We start from the raw sequence: 20,146 nt of genomic DNA on the forward strand, positions 1-20,146 counted from the left end.
ATGGAGATTTAACTACTATACAACACACACACATGTAAAACAAACCCACAAAGCCATGATGTGTAATAGGTAGTGAGAGACACTAAGTAAGCGTATTTCAAATGCCTACAAACAGGCTTTTTTTTAGGCAATGAAATAGTTAGTCCTTGCCATTTCTCACACTCAGCTAGCACCAGACGCAATGACTAAACATTAAAATGTACAATCTCATGCTTAAAACCTAAAGCATGCATCAAATTGGATTTGTGTACTGTGATCAACTCTATTAATATGCAATACATATTTCTTGCTAATAGTTCATATGTTAAATTACCTTGCAATATTCTGACATTTTAACATTTATGCAAAGGAACTTTTGAAAGATTTATGAAACAAATTTCAAGGTGCACCTCCAGGCTTGTTTGGTTAAGTGGAAAAAATGGCAGCAGCCTCAAGGCTCACACTGAATGAAAATAATTTCTGTGTATGTCAATCCATGTAACAAAACCCAAAACCTATATATACAGATGGCACAAAGGGTTGTGGAGTTGGAATCACCAGTGCAAATGCATGCATTTGAGATACTTATTTTTTTCATGGTCAGGTATAATTATGTATAGTCATTTTTCTCAAGGGCTAAAGATGTGAGACCTGATCAAATAAAAAGCTAAGAAGTGTAAAAATGATATTTATATAGTTAATTTCAAAGATTTGTTTTTAATAAAATTTAACATTACATTAGGTTTATTTAGTTAAAAAAATATTTACCAACCAATAAGTTTTCTCATTGTAGACACTGACTGGCAGTTATACCTGGCCAAGTGATTGAAATAACATACTTGAAATTCTTGCAAGAACTGTAGTGAAAGAGTAAAATACTTCATTATTGCTTCATTGGACTGAGAAACCCAAAAGGCAGAGATAAACAATGCTCAAAAATTGAAAGTGAACACCCAGAAGAGCCACTGCTGAATGGTCTGCACAGTAGAAGCTAAATGCTCTCCACATTATCGATGCCATTAGCATCCACATGGTTGTCAGGCTCCCCGCACAGGGATGAGGGGGCAAAGTAGCTAACAGTGGGATGCAAGCAGCTCTTAAACTCTGGTAATTCTTGCTTCAGGTGTTCCAACAGCTCCACTTGGAATATATTTGTTTGTTCAGCATCCAATCATATATCCTATCATAAATTAGACCATTAACTCCAAATTCTTTCAACTTCATTCTGTTTTCAGGATCATTGGTGTCATTGCCCCAACAGAACATGACAAGGGAATATAGGATGGGTTTCTGAGCAGGTCTTCAGTATGTGCATTTATCCCCAGAAGATTTTCACGCTGTGCAAAGCTCATTGCAATTGGGGGTTGTCTGACATCTGAGGTCCATGAGTTCAGGGTAAATATCAGATTTTCCTTGAGTCAAAAATAATAAGGGAAGGGCTGGGGATTTAGCTCAGTGGTTTTGCCACCTGCTGTGCAAGCGCAAGGACCCGAGTTCGATCCCTGGTACCAAAAAAAAAAAAAATAATAAGGGATATTTGTTCTACTTTTGTTGAACCATTGTACAAATATCTGCATCAAATGAAGAAAACACAATTCTTCTCTTTCCAGAGTTTTCTAAAACATTTTTTAGAATTATATCCAAAAACAGATTCATGTCAAAATATGTTGACAAGTTACCATCCCATATTCCATCCCTTTGTTGACAGATCCACTTTATTTCTATATTAAACCCTACATCTTCTGGCAAAGACTCTAAAACCATCTTAAAAGAAGGAAATGGCTGGTTTTCAGAAAAGGAATTTTCTCCTTCAACTACAGATTTTTTCCAATCTTTAGATTTTAGTGCTGTCACATGAGAAAGCTTTAATAACTGTAGTTGGTCGAATGTTAGTTCCTTTATTGGAATTTCAAACAATTCAAATGGATCAGCATCAAATTTCTTTTTCATGGTCAAACAGCAGGTAAGATCATGATACACCACAGGCACAAAGTCCTTTGAAAGATGGACATCAAATTCTACAAAAGCTGCACAATAAGTAGCAGCATTTCTTAAGAAGCAATAGTATTTTCTTGAATGTTAGCCAACTGGGCAATTGTTGTCGAGTTTCCTGCACCTCGATGTCCAACATTCAGTGGTATTCTTGGTTTCCAATACTTGGAAAATGAAGATTTCATGTCACAACTGTATCCTGTTAATGGCTTAATGATGACAAAGTCAGCTCACACTTTGCCTATGGTTTTCCTGGAATTCCTGCTTATGATAGGAAGGGTAAGAACCCCGGCACTCCACCCACTCTCTGCAATGGTGCATGATAAGGGGCACTCTGTGCCCACATGTCCTGGAAGAGTATCACCTTGAACTACATGTTCACTGAGATCTTCCTTAAAAAAATCAAAGATGAGTTCTAGGTTATCCGGCTCCATGGTCTGCACGCTGTACTCAGTCCATTGGTCAGGCTGTAGGCCATACCCACACTCTGGCTGTGAGTGCCTGCACTTGAACTCTTGTCACTTATCAAGGCCATCTCCAGGGTATTAGACATTTTAGGAAGAACAGTGGGAGACCTCCTATCATCATCATCTTCCTCGGGACCCTCTAGTGTAAGCTTTACCCTAAATCTAGACTTTTTGAATTTTTTCTTGGTTATTGAGACTGGAGGTTTTTCTGAATAATGCAAACGTAATCTTATTTCTGACTGGCATGTCAGTCATCCACAATCCAGAGTTTCAGCACCATTGTGGATTCCAAATTGTCCATCATCAATAATAATTTCACTTTCTAAAGGGGTTATTGATCGTGGTTTTAGATGAGTCTCCCACTTGTGAACTATGACCTGACATGGACCACCGATAGTCTTTGGTTCTAAAAAGTGTCCTTTGTAGTAGTGATACTGAACTGATACTTCTCTAGTGAGTGCAACGATTGCTTTCCATAACATGCTGTCACCTGTCTCACTGTCTAGAAGAGCCACAGCATTCTGAGGATTTCAGTTTCCCAAAGCATCACAGCTTCCACATATTGCAAAAACTTCTCCTGGTAAGAGAGATCCTCTTATTTCAAAGGTAACCTGAGAAGGCATCATTCTGATGGATTTATTTTAGGATTCTTGCTCTATGAGAGATGTTGCAGGTCTACTTCAGTGAGAGCTTGATCCTCGGTTGGTTCTCAGGCACCTTCTGAAAAGGTGTTTGGCTTGGCTGAGCACTTTCGATAGGGCTTCAAGTCTTATCATCCAGTTTTATATTGAAGCTTAGATTCGATTCTGGGGCATTTCTGATGATGTCCCACTCAGTTAATAAACAGGGTGCAAGGTTGGTTTGGTTTGGAGGATGGGGTTCTGTTTTTGTTTCATTTTGATGGCTCTCATTTTAATCTCAGTTCCTTAAAGAATTATAATTTTCTCCTAATTATGTACCATTATCTGTTAAAGTCTGCTGTTGTACATTTCCTGAGAGCTTGGAGTTGCTTTCATTCCTCTGCTGTTAGACCTCAGGAACCAATTTTTTCTAAACAGTTTTCCTTTAAATGTTTATAGTAGATCTTTATTTTCCTGCCGTCAGTTTTTTCTTTTCTTTCTTTCTTTTTTTTCAGTACTGAGGTTTGATAGCCTTGCACTGGGCCACAAGCACAGCCCCTTTTTCTTTTTTATATTGAGCCAGGGTCTTGCTAAGTCACTAAATTGTTCAGGGTGGGCTAAAACTTGTGATCCTCCTGGCTCAGCCTCCCAAGGTGCTGGGGTTACAGGCGTGCACCAACATGCTTTGGCCTGTATCATTTAGTGATGCTTTTATTTGCCTAATGTTTGTAGTTCAAGATAGAAGGCCTAATGCATACTCCTTTCCTAAATCTTCTTGAAAGAACAGATTTTTTTTTTTTTTTGAGACAGAGTCTCACTGTAGTTCAGTGTAGTTCAGACTGGCCTTGGACTCATTATCTACCTCAGGCTGGCCTTGAACTTGTGGTAATCCTCCTGCTTCAGCCTCCCAAATGCTCAGATGACAGGCATACACGACCTCGCCTGAAATAACAATTAATGTTGGCTCTCCATATTCTCCTGTTTAACATCAGCAGATTCAATCAACCATGGATCCAAGTGTTCAGGGAAAACTGCACCTGTACTAACCAGGTACAGAGTTCCTTTTCTCCCATCATTCACTAAATACTGTGTAATAGCTCTGTACTTAGCATTTGCATTGTACTGGGTTGTACAAGTAATCTAGAGATAACTTAAAATGTAAAGAGGCCTTGCATAAGTTACATATAAACACTATGCTGTTTATATAAGGCCCTTTTGAGACAGAGTCTCGCTATGTAGCCCAGGCTGGCCTCAAACTCACAGTGATCCTCCTGCCTCAGCTGCCCTGTGCTGGGATCACAGGTTTGCACCAACCCACTGGGCCAAGCTACTATTATTAATCCACCTAACAGAAAAGGAAACAAAGGCCATTGAGGTTGAATAACTTAGCTGGTTCAGCTGGCTTCCTGCTTGATACAAACTGCTAATACTCTTGGGATCTTTTTTATGGTTTAGACGATGCCAGTTTTATAGCTAACAAAGCCAAGATAGGATCTGCCTCATCAAAGGCAAGAACTCAACTGGGAAGGCACCTTTTGTGTATCACCTGGTTAGAGAGAACAATGCTGCTTTCCATAGTTCTTCACAGACTCCTTGTAACACTGCTCAGGAGCTGCTCCCCGTGGACCCTGGACAGCTCCTTCCGCAGCAGTGTCCCCTCTTCAGCTAGCAGACTTGCAGCTGGTGGTGACCGGTTCTCTCTATCAATTTTGAAAGATAGTTTTGCAGGGTTCATCAATCTGGCTTGGAGGCTGTTGTCCTTTAGGGCTTGAAATATATCACACAAACCTCTTCTTGCCTGGAGGGTTTGCATTGAGAAGTCTGCTGTGATTCTGATGGGCTTTCCTTTGTATATGATTTGTTTCTTTTCTCTAACTGCTTGTAGAATTTTGTACTTCTGTTGGGTTTCTGAAATCTTAACTATTATATGCCTATGTGTAGATTTTTTTGGTCAAGGCTAGTTGGAGTCCTATATGCCTCACTTATCTATATGTCAAGTTTTTTTCCCCTGCTTTGGAAGTTTTCTGCTATCCCTTCTGTGAACAGTTTTTTTTATGTCATCTGCATTCTTTCCTGTTTCTTCATTGACTCTGATCAGTCTTATATTATTCTTCTTTGCATCATCTTGCAGCTGCTGGATTGATTTCTCTTGGTCCCTTACAATTTTAAAGCAATTTTTCTTTTCCTTGTCAGTAATTGCAATCTTATCTTCTATATCTGAAATTCTGTCCTCACATTGGCTCATTCTGCTGCGTAAGCTTTCAGTAGAGTTTTTAATTTCCTGGAAATCTGTTTTAGGGATTCCATTTGTTTCCTATGTTGGGATTCCATCATGTTCCTCAGCTCCTCTATTTTTTTATCTGTGTCTTCTCTAGATTTATTAATCATGTCTTGCACTATGGGCACAGTCTCTGTTGTTATCTGAGAAATTATTTCTGATTTCATTTTTCCCAGATCCTCTTTTGTTGCCAGTTCAGAGTCCAGGTGATTGAATATCAGAGTGTTCCATCTCGTTTCCCTTTGGGGTTACTGTAGGTGATCTGGAAGTCTGGTTTTGAGGCTTGTTTACCTGTCTTTTCATTTTGATGGAGGGGGGGTAGGTGCTGCTGCCCATACAGCTCACTTCTTCTGTGTTGGGATCCATTTTATGTTAGCCCAGAAGCCTCCTCCTCTGTGCTGGGAGTGGTGGTATGTGGCCCAGAAGCCTCCTACTCTGTTCTGGGAGCTGTGGCACGCCAATCTGGAAGCCTTCTCCTCTGCACTGAGAGCGGTCAAAGTATTTTTCTATTTTTTTTTTTGGTACCAGGGATTGAACTTGGGACCTTGTGCTTTTGAGGCAGGCGGAAGAACCACTGAGCTAAATCCCCGGCCTGAAAAAGAAATTGTACAACGAGTAAAAATAAGAGAGAAGTAATTAAGGGGAGAAAACTTAAAAAAGAAAAGTAAAAAAAAATAGAGAAATAAATGAAGAACAAGACATTAGAAGCTAGGCTGAGGGTCAAAGAAAGATTACCCAAACTCCAGGAAACTATGAAGAAGACAAGAGGGAAGGAAAGAAGGAAAAAAACAAAGACAAGAATAAAACAAAACAAAATCTAAAAACAATGTTCACACACACACAAAAACCCAAATTACAACAACCAAACAAACAAAAATTAGGAAAAAAATTCTTTGTGATTTTAAGCCTGTGGTCTTCTGAGATGTACAGTTTTGTGGCAGTGTCCAGTTCAAGGTGTGACTTTGTTCTTGTTGGTAGACGAAGGAGACAGTTAAAGCCCAGGTCCATGCTGGGTAATCACCAGCAAGCTGGCAGTAGAATTAGGGCATGGTGCTGATTTTGGGACTTTCAAATCCATAGAAATTCAGGCTGAACCTGGTCTTTTGACATAGGGGTGGTGCTTGAGTTGTTTTGCTCATAACACTCTGGGTGTCTCTTGTTGGCCTGAGCACATCTTCCTGACCCTGGATGTCTCCTGTGGTTGTCTCTCACCCAGTCACTGTGGGAGTTTAATGTTGGGAGCACAGAGATGAACCCAACCCATAGCTTCTCTGAGTCTCAAGTTCAGTCATCCCCTCCCTAGAATGGTGTCTGACCAGGCATTCTCCAGGCTATATGGCAGATTCTTGGATAGGAGGCACTCACTGTGTAGTGCATAGTATCCACTGCTCCATTCCACTGGTGCCTTTCTCCCTGAAGGCCTCTGAATTCACCCACTTTCTCTGTGTCTCTGAAGATTCTATCTTCCTTTCTCACAAGCCAGGAGCCAGGAGCTGGGGAGAAAGTACAGATTGCCTCCTCCTTTTTCTGCACTGAAGTCTGTCTCTTCAATTTCTCTGTAGGCTCCAGTTTTACTGTACGCTCCTTCCAAGGTCCCAGAAATCTACCTCCCTCCTTCTTTTCTTCCCCAATTTGTTATTTTCCAGTGTCTGGATTCCAAATCTTGGAGAGGCTAATTTGTTGCTGCTTACTGCTCTGGCATCTTCCCAGAAGTCCAAGATTTTGTTTTCTGGTTGTCTCAATTTCAGGTCCTGGAGAGGCTGTATGTTGCTATTTCACATTATATTCCATCATTTAAATCTCCAATTTATAGTGTTTTAAACTACCCTTAAAATGTTTTCTTTATTCTGACAGTTTTTTCATTATTATTTCTTGCCTCATTCTTTATCTGTTTTCCAACTTACTTATCACGAATGCTTAGAATACGACATAAAATAATTAAGCAGGATTATCTAGAAGACACTGTTCTGGGGTATGGGGCTGAGTTAATGTCAAATTGTGTGACATAGGAAATGACCCAGGGCTGTGTGGAGAGTGAGAACACGATACACACTGTTGTTATTTCACATAAGTCTGAAGACAACCAAGGGTTCATTTCTGCTATCTGAAGCAATGCTGACTTGTAGTGATTTTGAGATTCCCAACTGATAATAACTCTAGTCAGAGTCTCAAATATGATGAAACTGAACTGAAACCATAAATTTAAAATTGAAATATAGACTACATTAAGGAGAGATTTGGTGCTGGGCTTCTAGATTTTGTTTTGTATTCCTTCCTTAGGATCTTATTCATGATTAAATCTCAACACATCTATTTATTCACTTGTTAAATGGGCAAAATTATGTTTCTATTTTCACTGCCATTGAATTGGTGCAAAGTGATCAAGTTGTAATCTTCGTGACTGTTAATCATGGTGTGATAACTAAAGTGTATTAAGAAATGCTTAGCAGTTTAGTGGAGTATAGTTGTGGGTGTGTCTGTGGATGATTGACATATGGGCCAGCAAACTGAGAGGGAAAGATCTACCTGGGATGGGGGTGACATCAACCAATAGGGTTGCAGCCTGAATGGAATTCAAAAAAGGAAAGAGGAAGGAAGTATGGCTGTTTCTGAAGCTCTGCAATCTTTGCCATTGCCTTTGGACATCCAATGCAGACTCACACTGATACTTCTCCAGTGAGCTTTTAGGTCTCTGGCTTTGTACAGGTGCTACACTCTTCCTTGATCCCCCTTGTTCTGCAACTTCCATCCTCTTGAGCTGGGCAGCAACTAGGCCCCCTGGCTCTCTAGCATGCAGACGGCCATTGTGGATTCTTCTGTTTCTAATCCTGTAAGCCTGCCTAGTAAATCCTCTTGCATAATTATACGTCTATTTTATATTGATTCTGTTCCCCTAATTAATATTTAGGTTGGTGTAAATTTCACTTTTTTGTGTTATTTGTGGAATTATCTTCCCACTCATTCATCTATTTATTAATCCATCCACTGACTCATTCAAACTATAAATATTTATTAAATATCTAAACCTGTCTTCAATCCAGATTTAAGGAAGTTAATTTCCAGCAAGTCACAATAGGTTATGATGATTTCATGTCATCTTTCCTAAACCAACCAAAACCCAAAACTACTGAAAACAAAAACAAACAACAAAACAGAACAAAACAAAAAATCAAGCTGGGTACAGTGGTGCATTCTTGTTATCCCAACTACCTAAAAGGTTTAGCCAGGAGGATTAAAGTTCAAGTCCAACCTGAGCAGCTTAGCAAGACCTGTCTCAAAATAGAAAATGAAAGGGATCAGGGATATAGCTCAGTAAAAAGGCCAAGGTTCAGTCCCCCGTGTTACAAAATGTACAAATTAAAAAGAACCCCAAATTAACCAATCTACTAGTTTTTGAGCAATATTTGCTTTTTAAAATCATAGTAACTATACAAAACTGAGTTTAACAAAGATATGACATCAAGGAAAGGAATACAGTGTAATCTAGTGATAAAACTACTTCGGGATAATAATTTATACAATGTCAAGACATATTTCACTTTAAAATTTAGAATAACTTGTAGTACCTCTCCAAGTTTCCTACAATGCCCTTTGGTACTTTGGTGCACAGTCTGATAAAAAATTTATCTAGACTTTCTATCATCTCACTCTTATTTCGTTGGACATATTTGCATGATCATATAAAATTTAGAAGTTTTAGCCAGATTTTACTGTTTTCAGTTGCTTTAATTGCTGGGTGCAAGCCACTGAATAGATCAAAAGTAGTATTGATTGGTGTATTAAGAGTACCTAAGTAAGTACATAAAATGACCAATTTATTATGATAACCATACCAATATAATTATATCAACATTTTTATTTGATCTATTACAGCAAGGTGGTTACATAGAACACTATCCTATGAGGTGTCCTAAGAACAACACATAAAGATTCAAATAAATGTGTGAAATCTGCACATTGATATATTTATCTGCAATAAAATTTACATTAATTATGTCTTGCCATTGATTGAATAACTTTTGCAGAAATGTCTATTGGCTTATTAAGTATACATATTAAATATAAGACTTAGAAACATTACAAGGTGAATAAAAGTGAACCATAGAGTTGGGAATATATTGTGCAGTCTTTTCTTGGAGTTTTGAAATGCAAATTAGCATGTTAAATACTTTGAGAAGCCCCACATTATAAGAGGCTTATTTTTGTTTTCCTTTGGGTTATCCAAAGTTACTTGCTCACAAATATCTCATTTCATATACTACCAATTCATATATTATAACTCTAACACTCGTACTGGAAGGCACACTAGCGTATTATTTAGTTGTTAAAACGTGGGCTGGCAGTATTTCATTCAAAGGTGTTCAAAATGTTTTTAATTCTTTGCTGGTAAGATTTCCCACTAGGTGGTAGTATTACAACATCAAAATCCTTCGCAAGGACAGTTCCAGTTCAATCCCACAGGCATTTATTTACTGAGTGCCTGTGTGTAAGACAGTGACTTTGCCAAATGGAGGACCCAGTTCTCTTCATTCCCAGAGTGAGGTCTTATCCTCCCCTCTCCCCTCATTATACACAGCACGTGCACTTAGGCACTGATCTTCTTTTTTTTGTTTGTTTCCATTAAGTTTATTGGTGCATTTTAGGTATAAAATACAGTTACATTCATCATTGGGATCTTGTACCTTTACAGGATGTATCTTGGTTCTTATTTTTTCCCCTTCCCATATCCTCCCTTCCCCCCCTCCACCCTTCCCTATTTGCAAAGACTTTGTTTCCATTTTTTTCCTTTTCTCATATTTTTTTCTTTTCCCTTTTTTCCTTTCCCCTACCCCTCCCATTTCCCCTGCTCCTTTAGACCTTTTCTTCCTATTAAACAATATCAATTATGCGTTTTTAAAATTACAATATCAAGATCTAGGAGACATTACCACAGATTTTACAGAATTTAAAAGGATATAGAAAGCATATTACAAAAATCTATTTTGAAATAAATTTGACAACTTCTAAGAAGTACCTTGGAAGACAAATTAATGAAACTAACTTTGGAGGAAATATAAAATTTGAATAGCACCTATTAAAGAAAGTATATTCCTAGCTTGAAAACCTACCTATATGACAAGAGCAGGCTCATAAACATTTTAACTGATAAATTATATCAAACAATTAGAGCAGAAAAAAGAAGGAACACTTCTCCCCTCATTTTAGAAACTTAACATTGTGCTAATCCTAAAACTGGATAAAGCTAATAGAAGAAAAAAGTATGAACATAGATAGAAATTTGTTTAACAAAACAAACTATTAGAAGTCAGCTCTGGCAGGATGTAGAAAGTGGTTTTGTTATAGGGATGGCAGTGTTGGTTCAGCATCGGAAGATCCACCCCCAAAAGTCATCATTTTAACAGAGGAAAGGAAAAAAACCATATGATCCTGTCAGTAGTTGCAGAAAAAGTATTGAACTAAACTCTACAGCTGGCACTGATCTTCTTAGGAGTTGTGTGAGATCCTAACTTTTATTTTTTTGGTGGTGCTGGGATTCAAACCTAGGACCTTGTGTAGGTGAGGCAGATGCTTTACCTCTGGGCCGCAACCCCCCAGCCCTACCATATTCACTTAGCAAAAAACCTGCCTAGTTTTCTTTGCCAAAATCCCTTGCAAAGCTACAAACTTGCAAAGAAAAAAATTTAAGGTGTTCACGAAAGAAGGGAAATTTCTTGGGAACACAAAAGTGAGAGCATAAAAAAAAAAAATCCATGAAAAATTAGGAAGAAACTATGAGTTTCTAGGCACCAGGAAGGTGAGAGAAATGGTCTGTTGTAGAAATAGTTTAACTTGAGGAAAATGTTTCTGGACAGAACTGAAGTTATCACGCATATGATTAACACATGTACTCCATTGTGTGATCTATGCCCCAGAGTTCCAAGATGCCTATAATGTTACAACAAGAAGGCCTTAGGAGCAAGATACCTGAGGTTAAGGGGAAAGAAATAATTTGACAGGGTTGCAGGAAGAGCTTTAGAATGTACATGGAAAGGATTCCATCTAAGCAGATGTATCTTTAAATCATTACTTTGGCTGTCACCATTTTAGGGACTTGATCTATATTTTTCTTCCTGAAGTGAAACCCAATTTCAGGGCTGGTACATTGTACATCTTGCTGCCTGTTCACAACTGCTTGCTCTTACATTCCCCGTGTTATGAACAGAAGTCTGGTCTGATTCACAAGACTCTAGGTCCCTCCATCATGTTGTAGAATTGTCTCTGTTCCTCCTGAGTTGGCGGGTGTCTGAAACATGACTGGTAACCTCAGGCACACAAATGGGCCTGGACTCTCCCCTCCTTGTCATAAAGACCCAGCAACCACCTTGCCAATGTCCTGAGGGCTAGGGGGATAACTTGATAAAAACTTCAGAGTTCTCCTTTTTTGACAACATTTGTTTCTTTTTTAAAATTTTTTATATTTAAAATATATATATTTATTGGTACATTTTAGGTATAAAATACATTTACATTTATCATTGGGTGTTTGTACCAGAACATGATGCATCTTGGTTTTTTGGTAATATCTGTTTCTTTTTTTTTTTTTTTGTATTAAATTCTTTTATTGGTACATTGTAGGTATACAACACAATTACATTTCTCATTGGGAATTGTACCTTTACATAATGCATCTTGGTTCTTATTTTTTCCCCATTCCTAGCCCTCCCTTCAATCCCTCCACCCTTCCCTATTTACAGAGACTTTACTTCCATGTTTTCCATTTCTCATCATTTTTCCTTTCCCTGCTTTCCTTTCCCCTGCCCCTCCCACTATCCCTACCCCTTTGGACCTTTTCTTCCTATTTTACATTATCGATTATTCATTCTAATCATTGGTACATTTTAGGTATACAATATAATGACATTCATCATTGGAAATTTGCACCTTTACATAGTCTCTCTTGGTTCTTATTTTTCACCCTTGCCCAGCCCTCCCTTCAACCCCTCCATTCCTCCCTATTTACAAAGATTTTGTTCCTATTTTTCCATTTTCTCATATTAATCCCATTCCCTTCTGTCCTTTCCCCTAGCCCTCCCACTTCCTTCTCCTTTGCCCCTTTTCTTCCTATTTCACAAGTAACATCTGTTTTTAACAGTAAATTTTTGGAAAGAGCTTTGCTGTTTTTTCTTCCTCTATCTATATCTACATCATTTATTGACTTGTGTATCTTTCCCTCACTGATCTGAGGTATTATATTTGTCATAATTTTTATGATTAAACATGTTTCTAAAATTTTACAGTTTTTTCCATTTATTTCTCTTATTCCTTAGTGTAGAAACAATAGTATATGTTAAATTGGTTTTGGAACAAATGGGAAAACTTTTAATAAATATTGTCAATATTTAATATGGAGATGGCTACATAAATGAACAGTGTAATCAATCTCAATATTATACAAATTGGCTGACTCGTGAAGAGATAATTTTTATTACTGTAAAAGCGTGAGATTCGGGAAGGTGACTGGGGACTGGCTGGTGACAAATGCCAGCCCAGATAGGGGCTTTGTTCATTTTCTATATGCACTCTTGCAGATAATCAGATAGGCTCTTGTCTGTTTGAGCAATAGTCACTGGGAATTATCGTAGAGAATACTTTGTTTCCTTTCTTGGAAACACAGTCATTAAGTATGAAGGACCACTGAAGGCAGGACAAGAATAATTTTCAAAAGCAAGATCACAATTTTTTCATTCTCAAGTTTCTGAAATAGAACAAGGGAAAAATGAAAAGTAATAAGTTGGTGGGGGTTATTATGATAACTGAATGTAAAAGTGGATACAAAAAAAATCTGTGAACCCAAGAAATTATCCAGCCCAAATTAGACAATTAATGACATTTGATTCCCTAAAAGAAGTTCCACAAGACTCTTGTTGGCAATGGAGACTTTAGTAAAAATATAGAAAAGAGGGGCCAGGGATTTAGCTCAGTGGTTTTGCCCCCTGCTGTGCAAGTGCAAGGGCATGAGTTCGATCTCTGGTACCCCCCAAAAAAATGTAAAAGAAGAAATTACTCAACACATGGAGGTGATTAGCCTTTTTCCCATTTGATGAAATAACAACAGAATGGATCAAAAATGAGTGTTAGGTTTAAATTTTTTAAAATATGGAATGATCTTTTCTCCCTGTAATGTTAACAAGGAATATCTACCTAATGCTACATACTTTACATAAAGTTCCTGTGCTCTGATCACATGGATAGACTAACTCTAGAATTTCCCCAACAGCTCATGTGCCGAAGGGTTGGTCCCCAGTACAGCAGTGTCCAGAGGAAAAGTTTCAGGGAAGGGATTGGCTCCTCAAGGCCCTGCCCTCATCAATGGATTCATCCATTGCTGGGCTCATAATTTGATGCATTACTGGTAGAGACTGGGTGGGGCCCAATTAGGGGAGTCGGTTATTGGGGGTATGCCCTGGAAGGGTATATCTTGTCCCTGGCCCCTTCCTTGCTCTTCTGGCACCTTGAGGTGAGCAGCATCACTGTGTTATGCCCTTCTGCTATGATGTTCTGCCTTAACATGGGCCCAGTGCTCTGGGGCCAAGCAACCATGAACTGAAACCCCTGACAGTGAGCCAAAATCAATCCTTCCTCCTCTAAAGCTGTCATGTCAGGTGTTTTGCCACGGTGATGGGAAGCCAACACAGTCATTTTTTTTTAGGAGGGAGGGTGAAATATATCTTTGTTAATTAGTTCTATATCTATGTTAATTAGGTTAGGTAAAGTTCAGTTGGAAAGTATACTATAGAGCTCTCGTGACCCTCTTGTCAATTATTAATAGGATATGCTAGGGTGTATTTGATTTTCATTCTTAAGGTAGAGCTGTCAAATGTCCTACCTGTCAAATGTCTGATCTGAAGCCTTTGGAAAATTGGGTCAAAAGTTTTGTGTAAGTCACAAGTTTTGGATTTCAAACACTACACTTCAGCAGCTTAAGAAGACAGTAAGCTTGAGGAACTGTTCGTTAAGGACACATCTGACAATTGCAGTCTCATCATAGATGTGGGACATAAAATCACCTCTGAAAATCGTTTTGTCAGAAACTCAAGGGCACAATACATAGGTAGCAAGAAGTTAAAACCCTGGTGTCGTGGGCAGACTGCATTAGTGGCTTACGTTTTGTATCCCTCCAACCAAGCTCTTTGCAGGTAACTTGTGGGCCTTTGGATGCTCACTCTGGGCTTGGGCAATTTACTTGCTTTGACCAGTGGAATGTTGGTGAGTGACCAATTTCCCTGACTTGCCTGGAGCTGAGAGTATTTCCTGGATATGGGATAGACCACGAAAACCAAGGAATGTTGGTAACGTAAAACTTAGCACCAAGTGATCAAGCAGAGGTTGAAAACACACCTTTACTTGCTGCTGTCACTTTTGGGAGGAGGCAGCCTGCTGAGTGAGGAGAGACATGGAACAGATTGCTCATTCCTTTGAGGAGCTCAGCCAGGCCAGCTGAAATCCACAGATTCCCGTGGTAAACAACTCTCTACCAGCGGCACGCCACTGAGGTTTTGCAGTGGTTTGTCACATGGTGTTGCTATGAAATAGACAAATGATACACCTAGCTACATTTATTTAACATACAGAAGCATTATGTTTGTTTACTGACAAATTATAAAATAAAGAACAATCTTTCAGCTGAAAAACTTAACCATCATAAATTTTTATGTTTGAAATTGTTGTGTAATTTACTACTGTTTTCTAAATTGTATTGCCTAGCTGATTGGATCCCTGATTATTTTTCAGGATATAGCTGGAAGTCAGAGAGATAACTTAGTAGAACTCAGTGCACAGACATTTGGTGATTACTATTATTTCCCAGGAAAGCCTGTGGCTGTTGCTCCATGGCTACTGACTGTGCCATGTGAACTGCTCCATGATGATCTGGATGAGGTAGCTTTGATCTCCTGCTTTGTTCCTTCTCTTTATGATTTTAAGTCATGTTTCCATTTTCTGGAAATCTGTTTATTTTAGCATTTACCAGGTACCTGTTTTTTTAATATATATATTGGTACCTGTTTGCAGTCCATAATGCTTACATTCCACATGGGGAGTTGGTACATGTACATAGCACATTTTAATTTTTTTCATTTTCTGTTGCATGCAGCTTCTGAAAAACAATTGTGTAACTGGAAGGAATTGCATAAATAATCACCCTGTGTTTTCTGATGAGGAAACTGAAATTTGCCAACATTATGTTAATTTTCCCCTAGAGCAGTCAAAAAATTAATTGAGAAGCAGAATTGAAATTTAAGCCCAATGTCTACATGTGCTTCAGGAGCATTTCCTCAGGCCCAGTGAACCTGCAGCCACTGCCCCATGACTCTGGCCCTGCCTCCCTTACCCTCAGCAGAAAGTGTGACATTGCCAAACTGAGTAAAGTTAAAGCAGTTTGCCTGGTGGCTGACCATGACAGAAGCGCTGAGAGGCTCTGTACATGGTTCCAAAAGTGATGCCTGAGGAGACTTAACTGACCTTGATAGATATCACGAGGTTGATCTTGATGAACACAGGTCTTACTAGATAGCCTGTTGAGGTCCCAGTCTTCCCTGCTGCAGGGTTCTACTTGTGGCATTTGTCTTCCTACCTTGCCTGAAAGAGACAGGACATCGCCCATCTCCATGAGAAGTCTGAATGCGGCCCCAACCTCCCATCCTGGTGCCCTACCGCTTTGGAGATTCATTTGCACTATGCTCCTGTGTGGATTTGGGGCCAGCATCCTTGATGGATCTTTCTCTTCTGAGAATTGGACCAGGGCCCTGGCAGCCCCTGATGTGTCCCCAGTAATGATCCCTGCACAAGGTTTCAAATGCAGAGAGGTCCCAGAAGGCTGTTTTTAGGTTTTGTTTTATGGGGGCTAAGATGGTTGTTAAAGTCAAATTCCAAAATGAATGGGGGATTTTCTTTGGCTTAAATGTGCTGGGGAGTGATGACATGGAGAAGCTATCCAAGGATGGCCTTGATTTCTGGGCTTGCTCTCTAATGGTATCCCAAGACTGAATTGAGACTCTAAAACAGAGCAAGAAGAGGGGTCCCTTGGCATATTGTTCCCTGTATAGGCCCCCATCTCTCTTGAGGTTACAAACCAAATGGATAGTAGGTTGGTGACAGAACAAATGGAAGGTGAGAGGGAGGAGATGGGAGGGGTCCAGCCAGAGCCGCACTTCATCTTTTTTCTTTTAAATTCTTTTATTGGTACATTTTAGGTATACAATACATTTACATTTATCATTGGGTGTTTGTACCTGTACATGATGTATCTTGGTTCTTATTTTTTCCCCATTACCTGTCCTACCTTCACCCCCTCCACCCTTCCCTATTTACATAGATTTCATTTCCATTTTTTTCTTTGCTCATAATTTTTCCTTTCCCTTCTTTCCTTTCCCCTTCCCCTCCCACCACCCTACACCTTTGGACCTTTTAATATTTCAAATTATCAACTATTCATTTCAATCATTTTAATCCTTATGTACACTTTCAGTTTCTCACACTAGAGAAACTATTTGGTATTTACACGTGTGTCCTATTTATTTCGCTTAAGAGTATGGCCTCAATATGCATCCATTTAGCTATAAATGACTCTAGTTTCTCATTCTTTATGGCTGAGTAGTACTCCATTTTATAAAAAAACTCCACGTCTTCTTTATCCAGTCTCCAGTCGATAGGCACTTGGGCTGTTTCCAAGCTTTAGCTATTACAAACTGTGCTGCTATAAACATGGGTGCACATATATCACTGTGGTATGATTCTTTTAATTCTTTGGGGAAGATACCCAGGAGGGGAATAGCTGGGTCAAATGGGACCTCTAGTCCTAGTTCTTTGAGGTATCTCCATACTGATTTCCACAGTGGTTGCACCAGTCTGCACTCCCACCAACAATGGAGAAGGGTTCCTTTCTCTCCACACCTCCACCAGCTATTATTGGTTGATTTCTTGATAGCAGCCATTCTTTTTGGGGTGAGGTGGTGTTTTCATGTGCATCTCTCGAATGACCAGTGATGTTGAACATTTTCTCATATATTTATTTGCTGCTTTAATTTCTTTGTCTGAGAAATGTCTGTTCATTTCAGATGCCCATTTTTGAATTGGGTCTTTGAATTTGAGGGGTCTGATTTTTTTTCAATTCTTTATATATTCTAGATAGTAGTCCTTTGTCTGAGGGACAGCTGCTAAAATTTTTTTCCCACATTGTAGGTTGTCTGTTACCTCTGTTGGTGATTTCTCTTGCAGTGCAGAAGCTTTTTAATAAGATGAGATCCCAGTTGTTGATTCTTTCTGCTAGTTCCCGTGCTACTGAGGTTTTGTTCATAAAGTCTTTTCCTATGCCAATGTCTTCAAGAGTTCTACCTAAGTTATCTTCCAGCAAGTTTAGTGTTTCTGTCTTAATATTTAGATCTTTAATCCACTTATATCTTAGTTTAGTGCATGGTGATAGATATGGGTCTAGTTTTCATCTATGGCAGGTTGAAATCTAGTTTTTCCAACACCATTTATTAAATAGGCTATCTTTCCTCCAATGAGGGTGGTTGGCTCCTTTGTCAAAGATGAGGTGGCTGAGTATGTCTGGAGCTGTTTCTGCATTCTTCTAATCTATTCCACTGATCCTTGGGTCTGTTTCTTTGGAAGTACCATGCTGTTTTTATCACAGTAGGTTTGTAGTATAGTTTCAAGTTGGGGATTGTGATACCCCCAGCTATGTCTCTGTTGCCTAGAATTGCTTTTGCTATTCTAGGTCTCTTCTGGTTTCAAATGAATTTTGGGTTTGTTTTCTCTAGTTCTGTGAAATGTATTGTTGGAATTTCAATCAGCATTGCATTAAATCTATATAGTAGTTTTGGAAGTATGGCCATTTTCACTATATTGGTGCTTCCTACCCAGGAACAAGGGATATCTTTCCATTTTCTTATATCCTCCTCAATCTCCTTTTTCAGTGTGCTATAGTTTTCAGTGGAGAGGTCTTTTGCTTCCTTGGTGAGGTTGATTCCTAGATATTTCATTTTTTTGGATGCTCTTGGAAAAGGAATTGTTTCCCTAATTTCTTTCTCAGTGAGTCTGCTATTTGTGTATAAGAAGACTATTATTTTTTGAGTGTTGACCTTATATCCAGATACTCCACTGAATCTGTCAATTAGGTCTAGAAGTCTTCTGCAGAGCCTTAGTTTAATGGCCCAATTATTTCTTAGTGGACAATGGCAAAAAGGACAGGCTACATTATAAAATTCCAGCCTGTGAATAAGATCTATCACCTCTGTGGATAGAGAGAGGCATGTAATGGCCCAAAAGAAATCATGCTCTTGGGCCCTAGGGCAAAGAAGTCTCTGAGACATTTTTGCTATTTACCTAAAACACCCAAGCAATCCTTCTCAGTAGCAGGACAGGGCTCGGTTTTACTCAAAACGTACTCTGAACAATACACTTATTAATACACTTATTCATAACTCACAGGTTAAAGCCTGTGATACACTTATGAGATACAATACACTTATGAAACTTATGAAACTCACATGAGTGAGTACACTTACGGGATTCACAGGTTAAAGCCTGTACATATTATACATTAGCATAAAGTTTTTATGAAAAAGAAAGTCCACTAGGGGGAGCTCCAGCCAGGAAATTAACCCCATTTTCTACCTAGAGACCTGGGTCTCTGTACCACTGTACCACTGTAGCCACCAGTTTGAGTGCCAACATGGGCAATAAGGCTGCGTTGCTCCTTTTCTGGTCCCTGACAGAGAGAGCCTTTTTGAGAAGTGAAAAAAGACTACCTGTGACACTGTCCCATAGGGTTCCGGGAATAAATTGCCACTAAGCTATTACAAGAGGTGCACTTTCTGAAAGTGAGGTAGGGCAAAGCCCGGAGGTTCTGCCACAGCTAATCTGTGGCCAAAGACTCCAGAGCTAGGTAATGACCATGTCTGCAGCTTTCCTTTTGGTTTTCTCTGTCAGGGAATCAAAAATATGTTGTGTTCGGGGGGGTGTGTATTCCATACTGCAGCTCCACTCTGCTGTCCAAGCAGTTCACTGGGATTTATGAACACGGCTCCAGTAAAGGATTAAAGGGAATAAATTTAAAAAGGGAAAGCAAAGACACTTTATTTGAAAGGAGGGGACAAAAAGCTATGCTGTGAGTGAGTAGGGGGTTCTGGAAAGGTGGAGGACACTTGGGCCCTTTGTTTCTGGCTGCTTTTTTGGGATGCCAGGGCCCTTCCCTCCATCAGGAGCTTGTCACAACCTGATTGGCTGTCCCAGGCCATAAGCCCCAAACCCTCTCACCCTTGTCTATGTGCAGATTTCTAAGTGAGCTTTATTTGGTTTTCTTTATCCTCTTGGGCCCTATCTCTGAAATTTATAGGCTGTTTTGGAGGGACCATACATAAGGATAGAGTTAGCAATTCATTAAAGGGAAATATATATAATCTCCTTTCAGGAACTTAATTCTTTCTGAGATTCTGGTTACAAACTGAATTGGACAAGAACCGAGTCAAATTTCCTCATAAGGCCAACAGTGACCCTAACCATTGAATTTGATTTGGAGAGAGAGAGAGAGAGAGAGAGAGAGAGAGAGAGAGAGAGAGAGAGAGAGAGAGAGAGAGAGGGAGAGGGAGGGAGGGAGGGAGGGAGGGGGAGGGAGAGAGAGAGAGAGAGAGAACCAAAGAACCAAAAGAATGTATACACAGTCACAGTTCAGGAAAAGAAAAATAGTATGATTTTTAAAAAACAGATTGTGTTATCCTCATATGGGGGATGCTGGAGGGTGTCATATATCACAGAAAACCCACTGCATT

General features: G+C 39.3%; 1 pseudogene; it reads right to left on the reverse strand.

Moving 5' to 3' along the window:
- Positions 1–958: 958 nt before the first annotated feature.
- On the reverse strand, positions 959–3,112 carry LOC101712773 (glycerophosphocholine phosphodiesterase GPCPD1-like; annotated as a pseudogene).
- Between the last annotated feature and the right edge of the window lie 17,034 nt (positions 3,113–20,146).

Source organism: Heterocephalus glaber, unplaced genomic scaffold (genome assembly GCF_053883595.1).
Source record: "Heterocephalus glaber isolate CG9 unplaced genomic scaffold, H.glaber_assembly_v1.0 deba00001733, whole genome shotgun sequence".
NCBI lineage: Eukaryota > Metazoa > Chordata > Mammalia > Rodentia > Bathyergidae > Heterocephalus > Heterocephalus glaber.